The sequence below is a fragment of the Martes martes genome, assembly GCF_963455335.1.
Source record: "Martes martes genome assembly, chromosome: 9".
Classification (NCBI taxonomy): Eukaryota; Metazoa; Chordata; class Mammalia; order Carnivora; family Mustelidae; genus Martes; species Martes martes.
The window spans coordinates 63,978,573-63,986,574 of record NC_137896.1 but is presented as its reverse complement, the minus strand read 5'-3'; the positions used below and the strand labels follow the sequence as shown (position 1 = coordinate 63,986,574).

Below are 8,002 nucleotides of genomic sequence, written 5' to 3'. Positions count from 1 at the left end.
CTAGTGAAAAACTGGAAACAACCTAATTGTACATTGACAAGAGAATGGTTAAATACATTAAGATACGATCCTATGGTGGAATGTTAGCTGGTCATTAAAAATGGTTTCAGATAATACATAACAACAAAGAAAATGCTCACAATAGGATCTCAAGTGTAAAAGCAAGACAAAACGTGTAAATTCAGCATCGTCTTCTAAGAAAAGCTCGTTAAGGGAAAATAATGTATAGAAATAAACACTAAATGGAAAAACAACAGCATGATAGTGTTTATGAATGATGGATTGTGGTAAATTTCAGTTTTCTTTGTTCTCTTTATGTTTTCCAATGAAAATGAATTTATATCGCTTTTTAATCAGGAAACAAAATGTTGTAAAACAAAAATGGCTATGGGAAACTAAAAACATGTTTTTATGCTGATTGGAGCATTTAACAGGGTAACACAGCACTAAAGTTCAAAGTACGGCGTCACCATATGAATTTGGTTAAGTGAAGTCACAGACTTCTGAAAATAAGGATGCAAGTCATTACTTTTTCATTTCAATTGTTAGTTTGAAATGCTGCTGCCAAGTCATCTCACATGACTCCAACGAGGCTCAGAGCAAACCCACCCACCTCTTGAGTTCAACATGACATTGACCCTCTTCTGTCCTCACATACGGCCCTCTCATCTGTACATTTCTCTGACTTCATCTCCCCGCTTCTCCTCACTTCGACTCGGGATCTTCCTGCTGTGTATCTGCTGTCCTTCAAATAAACGCTTCATGCAAGCTGACAATAGCTTGTATGTTCTGCGGTAGTAGGTTTGATTCTGTTCAGTGCCAGTCAATACCTCTTCCACGGCCCTGTCGGGTTCTCTGAAACAGCCATGCTATGTCCCATAGGCAACGGTAGAAGAAACCTGGGGATAGGCACTTTGGATCACATTGTGGGTTGTTTGGTTCCTCAACATCTCAATGTCAGCTGTTACAATTACACTGTCAGCTGATGCCAAGCCTCTCTCCTTCCAGCTGGGCAGGCTCCTTTAACCTACCTCATGGATGCCACCTTCATTCATTCATTCATTCATTCATTCATATGCAGGCTCTTTCCTCCTGGGCTCAGGCAGTTCACTCCAGCCCCCCACAAGGAAGTAACCAGTTCTTTCTGATTCACCAAATCTTTTCCCAGCTCAAGCCCCACCTCCTAAGTGTTCTCTTCTTGCTACCGCTCTGTTCACCTCTGCTTTTTCCACAGTCTTTTGAGGATCCTCTTTCATTTCATAATTATTACTTAGCACATAATAATGTCCTTGCTTTTTTTTTTTTTTTTAGATTTTATTTATTTATTTGACAGAGAGAGACACAGCGAGAGAGGGAACAAAAGCAGGGGGAGTGGGAGAGGGAGAAGCAGGCTTCTTGCTGAGCAGGGAGCCTGATGTGGGGCTCCATCCCAGGACCCTGGGATCCTGACCTGAGCCAAAGGCAGACGCTTAACAACTGAGCCACCCAGGCGCCCCAACGATGTCTTTAAATGTGTCTTCTCTGTAGTTCTCGGTGTCAGGGGACGTTGTGGTCAGTTTTGCTGTGTTTTTTTGTTCCTTTACTTCTGGCTTAAGCTGTCCCTTTATGCAGTAGAAAAAGAAAGAGGGGAGATTTTTCTTTCTTTTTAAAGATTTTATTTATTTATTTGAGAGAGAGAGAGAGCATGAGAAGGAGAGGTCAGAGGGAGAAGTAGACTCCCCGCGGAGCTGGTAGCCCGATGTGGGACTCGATCCCAGGACTCCAGGATCATGACCTAAGCTGAAAACAGTCACCCAACCAACTGAGCCACCCAGGCACCTGAGAGGGGAGGTTTTTAGTTAGGAGCTGTTATACATATCTGTACCAGAATGGCTGCCTCTGGCTGGTAAGTATTGACCCCAAACAGAATAAATCATCAGTTCATATTTTTTTTTTTTTAATTTTTTTTTTTTTTTTTTTTTTTTTTTTTTAGGATTTTATTTATTTATTTGACAGAGAGAGATCACAAGCAGATGAAGAGGCAGGCAGAGAGAGAGGAGGAAGCAGGCTCCCTGCTGAGCAGAGAGCCCGATGCGGGGCTCGATCCCAGGACCCTGGGATCATGACCTGAGCCGAAGGCAGAGGCTTTAACCCACTGAGCCACCCAGGTGCCCCCATCAGTTCATATTTAATGCTTTTTTATACTGTCTATGTCACTGTCTTCCTGTGTGACTCTCATGTGTTTCTGTTTTTAACTTCATGGGTCCTGACCAAGTCATGGCTGACTACCCCTCAGTCTGTCTCAGTGGTTCTCTTCCTTTCATTTGCCCTAAAATAAGTGATCTGCAAAGCTCTGCCCCAGCATTTTTCTTTCTCCTTTGTACACACCTGTTCTTTCTCTGTGGTCTTACCAATGCCCACTAAACTCTTACCTCCACAAGTCCTGGCCTTGACAGGGCCCCACTTGTGAGCTGCTCCCCACACCAGGCTGTGATAGTGGGGGCCCAGTTCACCTGATGGGGTGAGGTGAGGTTGAAAAGAGTTCTGCTTTCATTGCAGACCCAAAAGATTGAGCAGGCCATTACAACCTGGGTACTGGCGACACACCAGCAGGCCAGGCATCTCCGTGGTCCACCTCCACTAGGAAGCTTGCAGCCAGCTTCCTTGGTGCCCAGAGTTTGGACATCTTAGGGTGTCCCAGACTTGTATCCCAGTCAGCTGGGGAGAGGTGGGGAGAGCTTAATCCTGCCAGCCGTATTTCTTTTTCCCAATCTTCTCCTTGTCTTTGATATATTTCCCCAGGTGCTGGGAATTCTAGTGTCAGAACTGGGGTTTCCACTCTACTCCAGCCACATGCTCCTTCAAGGTGGGGGTTAGTGTCTCCTCCCTCTGTTGGATGTTACGTGTGATCAGATTAAAGAGCCAGACCTGTCTTCCCAAGTATTTACCCAGCTGCCTTATCCCTGCTCCCTCCAATCTCTCTGTCCTTGTTCCCAGTACACCAAGTGGCGGTGTGGTCAGCAATCATTCTGGAATTCACAGAAGTCCCCCCTCTATGCAGATTACCTTGAAATGTGTACCCAAACTCAGACCTTTCTTCCCAACTCAGCCTGACTCATCTTCTACTGTCTCTCCTCTCAGGTTGTGCTTGACACATCTAAGCCAAATCTCATTCTTCTTCCAGTTAACGAATTCCTCTTCTCCCTGTTCCCCTACTTTGGTTAATCATTTCCCAGTGACACAAAGCCTCCCAACCTTCAAATTAGTTGTTAAAACTTGTAGAATCAATCTTTCAAAAGAAGTTGAGATGCCATACAGAGTAGTGGTTACTGTGACACTAGAATTCCCAGCTCCATCACATAATATCTGGGTAACCTGAGGACAGTGATGGAACTTCTCTGTGCCTCGGTTGTCCCATCTGTCAGATGGGAAAAACAACTGTCCCTGTATCATAAAACTGCCATGAGTTCATATATGCTAAAGTGCTTGGAAGAATGCTGGTCGCATTGTGTCACCATTCTACTATTTTTATCTATTTCCCCCCCAGAACCTTCTATTGCACCATGGCCTTCATTTCATTCTCACCCTGAGCCCCCTAGTTCATCTCTTCACAGAACTTGTTCCTTAGCTCCTGTTCCTTCGTCTCTCAGCTGTTCTTGCTGCATGCTGGATAGAGCTTTCTGAAGCATGGCTTCAGTCACCACCGCTTTTCTCCATTACCTCTGGCTCTCACCGGGAGGACGGAAATAGTTCCCCATCTGGTCGCATTGAATCTCCTTGAGTCTTTTCTAACCACCTCCATACTCTTGTCCCATCTGATCTCCTCACATCCCTGTTCAAAACACTGTGGTGAATTCCCAGCACTCCTGGAGTAATTGTAGCCCACAGCCTTGCTACTCAAAGTATGACCCTGGAGCTTGTTAGAAATGCAAAATCTTGGTTCCCATCCCAGACCTAGTACATCTGAATCTGCATTTTAACAAGATTTCTTCCATTAAAGTTTGAGAAGCCCTGCTCTTCAAGGCCTCAGATGGTCTGGTCTTCTTTCTTCAACAGCCTGTTCCTCTCTACTTCTCCCCTTGCTCATTGAGCCTAATTGTGTTCCTGCCTCTCTGACCTCCTTTAGGTCCCTCCAATATCCCAGACTTCTACTTCCGCAGGGCCTGGTACCTATGCTTCCCACAACCTGGGATGCTCTTCCCATCATCCTTTTGCTTTTGCTTGGCTACTTCCTTCAGACCTTAGCTCAACTGTCATTTTCTCAAAGAAGGCCTTTCTGAATCCTAAAACCAGGCCAGATCTCCTTATTATTCAGTTGTAGCAACTTGTGCTTTTCCTTTAGAATACCTAATGCAATTTGTAATCATACATTTATTTGCATATTTCATGAATGCTTATCTCTCCCCCTAGACCCCAACTCTATGAAGATAGAAACCCATGTTTGTTTTGCTCATCTTTGTATTCCTCAGAATCTAGTACAGTGCCTGGAATATTATAAGTACTTAATAAAATATATCTATTGCCACCTTTGTTCATTTGCATGAGATATTTTTTGTATACCTACTATATACCATCCACTAGATGTTGGGTGTATATTAGAAAGGAAAACCACACAGTTTCTGTTCTCATCACAGTCTAGTGGGGGGGAAACAGGCAATCAAATAATCACAAATAAATATAATTTTACAACTGAGATAAATACTGTGAAGCAAAGATACAGAATGCCATGAACGTTCATGAAGGTTGGTCAGAGATATTTTCCAACTGCTGCTACTCAATATAAAAAACATAAAATTCAACATGTCTTTTCCTTTTTAGAACACCTTTATTGAGGCTTAATTCCTATATGATTCACTCATTTAAACTATACCTGTCAATGGTGTCTAGCATATTCATAGAGTTGTATAATCATCACCACAAATTTAGAATGTATTCATTTTCCCTAAAGAAACCCCTCTCCCCTTAGCCATCCTTCCCATCCTCCCCTGCCGTTCACCGCTACTAATCTATTTCCTGGCTCTATAAATTTATCAATTCTGGACATTTCATGTAAATGAGATCATATAAAATGTGATCTGTTGTGACTCGCTTCTTTCACTTAGTATAAAACTCTCAAAATTTATATATGCTGTAGCATTTATAAATACCTCATTTCTTTTTATTGCTAAATAATATTCCATTGTACCATGTGTTTTTCTTAGCACAGCCAGAAACAGGATGTCATTCTACTGTATTTGCCATAGCCAAACAAATTCAGTTTGTCATGTTTCTAGAAAAAGGTGACAGTAAGTAAATGTTGGCTGAGATTTACAAGGGTGGCAGCCTTGTTTAGAAAACTTCTTTTCATGAGTGACTTTATTCACTCAGCTCTCTTAGTCTGTTTAGTATTCTGACTCACAAACGGAAGTGATTCTATTTTGGCATTCTTTCTCTCTTTCTCCTGCACTTAGTTCTTTGGTCTCTACTGACTTGCTGCCTTAAATTATGCAAGTTACTTAAACTCTGTTTATTTAACTCCTGCGTGCTCTGAAAAAATAGGCCCGGTCCAGCCTGCTTGTTTGCCAAAGCTGTTTGGAGACAATTTTTCATATGATATGCATCATCAGCTCCCACAGAAGGCAAAAGGAATTTGATGTGTGGGGGTAGTCTGGGATCCAGTCCAAAATCAGTGCTCATCTGGAAGAAATATGGAAGCCTGATACTTGCTCACTGGCCTTTTAGTTGTACTCACTTATTGCCTTGCCTCTAAGGAACTTTGTAAATCTTTATCTCTTTTATGTGTTTTCTACATAAGGTGAGATAAGCTTAAAAAAAAAAAAAAGATGGTAATGGAAAAAGCCTTCTGACATCCTTTATTAACCAACTGTGACCCAAAGAGAGTGATTTGTCTAACCTGGCTTTATGACCTGCAGAAGGATTACCCATGATATTCAGGATTCTGATTTTCCCCCTTGAGACTGTCCTTGCCAGACCCCATCTTGGGATGTAAAATCCAATTAGATTAAAATTCTCACTCATCTACTTATTCGGGGTTCTGCGCTGGGTGCCAAGGAGGCTGCAAAAAGAAAGAAAATGAATCCCTGGTTTCAAAGAGCTCACAATCTAACAGAGAGATAAGAAGCAGTACATGAGGCCGAATGAGCTAAGCGCCAAGAGGAGTAGAAACAAGAGAAGAGATTATTGCTAGGAGGGCTGACAGGAATGGTTACAAGGAGAAGATTATTTGAGCTGTGTCTTAGAGGACGGTTAGAATTTTTAAAGGGGACGTAGGAAATAGCAGGTAAACGTTCCAAATGGACTTCCCTGACGTGTGTGAAGGGCAGCTGTAGAAAAAATAAACTTGCAAAAGTAGGACGGAGGCCTCGAATACTAGCCCAGGGAGTCGATTCTTGATAATTTAAGCAAAAGAAAGCCAAAGAAATCTTTGGCAGGGCGCACATCAAAAGTGCATTTTAGGACAGTTAACCCGGCAAGGGGGTAAAGGATGGATTGACAGGAAGAGAGACTTCAGGCTGGGAGACCTAACAGGTGGGTGCTGAGCCGAGGCAGAGAGAAGGAGACGACCGCGACGACACCCCCTGAGCTGAACGTGTGGCCGAGACTAAGGGCAGACAGTCCAGGACAGAACTCCCTCCTGAGGCAGGGCCTGGGAGGAGTCCAAATCATAGCCACACCCTCAGGTGACGCCAGAGGGTCGCCTGCGGTTCCGATTGGCTATTGCGACGGCCAGTCCTAGGAGAAGGCGGTGTCTGCCCCCAGGACCCCCGCCCGCTCCGGCTCCGAGCTGGGCTGGCGCCCGCGGAGAACCCCGAGAACCCTGCGCCAGGCGCGGCCAGGACCTTGGGCACTGCAGCAGGGGGCCCGCAGCAGAGGTAGGCAAATGGAGAGGGCCCGGAGCTGAGGGGCGATCCCAGCGGCTCAGATGCCGGGATCCCCGCCCCCTCGAGAGCGTGCAGTCCCGGGGGGCTCGCCGCGCGGAGGTTGGGGGCGGCGGGCAGAGCCGGCGGGCAGGGACCGGGACAGTGGAGCGCGTTGGCGCTGGATGGAGCGGGACTGGCCCCCGCGCCTCGGTACTCGGTGTCGCCCCACTCGCTGCCCCCAGGACTGGGGTCTCGGCCGGAGGCGGAGGCCGGGGGCTCCTCGCCCCCTGTTCTCCCGTGACGTTTTGTTTGAAAATGCGGGCCCCGGGTGTGTGGCGCGGCGCTGGCTGTCCTTGCGCGGGGGGGCGCAGACGGCAGTCCCGTGTCCCCGCGCCCTGTGGCCAGCGCAGCTGGAGATGCTGCGGATCGGCCTTGGCTTCCTGGGAGCCGCGCTGTGATCTCGGGGCTGAAACTCCTCAAAACTTGAAAGAACCATTTTCTGCGCCTCGAGTTGCTCGAATGTCAGGATGCCCTTAGGTGACCTGCCGTGAAACTGCGCTGGCCCTGAAGTTATTAGACCTCTTCTTAAAAGATGGAACGTTTGAGCCATCGATTTTGATGTGCTAAACTCCGTGGAAAGGGCAAGTCGGACGCTTCACGCGTAAAAGGTTTGGTGCTGTGCTACCTGTAGGATCCCTGTTTTCTTGGTGAAAACGCAAGTCCCAAGCCTCGACCGCGTAGCGGTGTGTGTCCCCGAGGAGCTGTGGAGTGGGGAGCACGGGGCTGCTTCGGGCAGTGCCACCGAAGGGCGGGCTTAGCCCAGGTGGAGCTGGTTGGTGGTCCCGAGGCTTCTCAAACAAGGCATGCCTCGGTGTGGTCGAGAAAGAGACCCTTTCTGCTTTGGAAAACAAATAACACAATTACCTGGCCGAGTGAAGCCGTGCCTTACGAGGAGAGAATTAAAGAATGGGAGTGGCTAACCCTGAGTTTCATCAGGATAAGCCTCAATAGAGGAATTCTTTCTTTTCTTTTCCTTTCTCTTTTGGGATTTGGAAGAGAAACAGGAAGTCAGAGATTCGGAGAAAGGAGCATTCACTCCATAATTGTAAACAGTTTATTTTGTGTCAGTAAATATTTCCTAAGTCATGGGGCGGCGGGGGGTG

General features: G+C 46.2%; 1 protein-coding gene across 2 annotated transcripts in view; it reads left to right on the top strand.

Moving 5' to 3' along the window:
- The first annotated feature begins 6,719 nt into the window (after window positions 1-6,719).
- The window catches only part of PLEKHH2 (pleckstrin homology, MyTH4 and FERM domain containing H2), a 109,140-nt gene continuing 107,857 nt past the window's right edge, over window positions 6,720-8,002 (top strand). Inside the window, exon 1 of one of the 2 annotated variants that reach the window (XM_080813200.1) lies at window positions 6,720-6,851. The gene's annotated coding sequence lies outside the window, so the exon portion shown is untranslated. Of the gene's footprint in view, window positions 6,852-7,867; window positions 7,945-8,002 lie in introns of those variants that run through there. The other variant, XM_080813201.1, reaches the window with a different exon arrangement.